Source organism: Octopus bimaculoides, chromosome 27 (assembly GCF_001194135.2).
Source record: "Octopus bimaculoides isolate UCB-OBI-ISO-001 chromosome 27, ASM119413v2, whole genome shotgun sequence".
Lineage (NCBI taxonomy): Eukaryota > Metazoa > Mollusca > Cephalopoda > Octopoda > Octopodidae > Octopus > Octopus bimaculoides.
This window is the reverse complement of record NC_069007.1, coordinates 21,374,471-21,376,285: the sequence shown is the minus strand read 5'-3', so window position 1 is coordinate 21,376,285 and position 1,815 is coordinate 21,374,471.

The following is a 1,815-nucleotide window of genomic DNA, read 5'->3' as shown; positions in this document are numbered from 1 at the left end:
ATGGCCCTTTGCTCATATCATCTGAATATTTGTCTCCTCGTCTCCCCCCATCACATAAAAACTTTAACCAAATTCGTGGACCTCAAACAACATCAGCAATAGAAAACCTCCCTGGTAAACACCTTCCACATCAGAAATCGCAATGTATCTCTTAATAAGACATTAAATATTGTTCTGGTATTTAGTGTGTGTGTGTGTGGGTGTGTGTGTGTGGGGGGTGGGGGTGGAGCATTGTTTTTGTGTGTTCTCTTTTCAGTTTCCCTCAATCAACTCTTTATCAATATCCTGTCTACTGCTGCTTTTGTCTTTTGTTTTCGTCAATCATCTGTCTACTGACCGCCTTTTATCACTCTTCATCATTCATCAGTCTGTCTACTTCATTATTTCACTTTCTTTCCTCTCAGTTGTCTTCTACTTTTTCACCACTCTTCTGCACTCATCAGTCATATGCCTCCTGATTACTTTTTCATCACTCTTCTGTATCCCTCACTGAATCATGTCTCCTGACTTCTTTTTCACCATTCTTCTGTCTTCATCAATCATATATCTCCCAACTACTTTTTCATCAGTCTTCTGCCTTTATCATTCAGTCATGTCTTTCAACTAATTTTTCATCACTCTTCTGTCTTTGTCACTCAATCATGTCTTCTGACTGCTGTTTCATCACTCTTCTGTCTTCATCAATCATATATCTCCCAACTACTTTTTCATCACTCTTCTGTCTCATCAATCTGTCTACTTTTCATTTCTCTTCTATCTTCATCAGTCATCTGTCTTCAACCTGTCTTCATTTCCTTCTCTCTCTTCATGTGTCTTCTTTTTATTTTAATCATCAGTCTTCCATTCATTAATCATCTCTCTTGTGTCTACTTTCTCATCAGTCTTCTGTGTTTATTAATCATCTATCTCATATCTACTTTTTCATCAATCCTTAGTCTTCACCATATCACTTCTTCTGTCTTCATCAATCATATTTCTTTTCACCATCAACCTTCAATCAACTACTTCACACCTATTTTCTAATTCTTCTTCACTCTTCCACCTGTCTTCTGTCTTTTGTCATCAACTTATTAATCATCTTCATTTAGTCTTCACAAATCATCAACTACCTTCACTCTTCACTCATTCTCTTTGGCTTTCTTTCCTCCTGATTTACTGATGTTGTGGTGTTCAACACAGGCCACGTTTACAAATTTGTTTTTATTTACTTTTCAAATTACTTTTTATTTATTTTATTTCTTTTCTACTTGTCTTTTGTTTTCACTTTTCAATGTGTGTGTGTGTGTGTGTGCAGGAGTGTGTATGTGTGTGTGTCATCTTTTTTTTTTGTTTTGTTTCTTTGAGGTTCATCCATCACTTCTATTTCATTATTTTCAAAAACAAAATAAAAAGTAAGCAAACAAAAATAAATAAACAAACCATTTGTCAGCATCAACTCAGTCATATTATTATCAATATTTTTATTATTATTATCAATATTATTATCAATATTATTATTATTATTATTATTATTATTACACAATCTCTATTTTATTACACCTCGCAATCATGTTCCTTTTATTGTGCATTTACCTTCGTGGAGGGTTATGTCAGTCTTCATAAATTATTATTATTATTATTATTATTATTATTATTATTAATTCCGCTGAGGTCGACTTCATCCTTTTGGAATCAATTAATTAAGTACCAGTGAAACACTGGGGGAATCAATGTAATTGACTAGTCCCCTCCCCCAAAATTTCAGGCCTTGTACCTATAGTAGAAAGGATTATTATTATTATTATTATTATTATTATTATTATTATTATTATTATT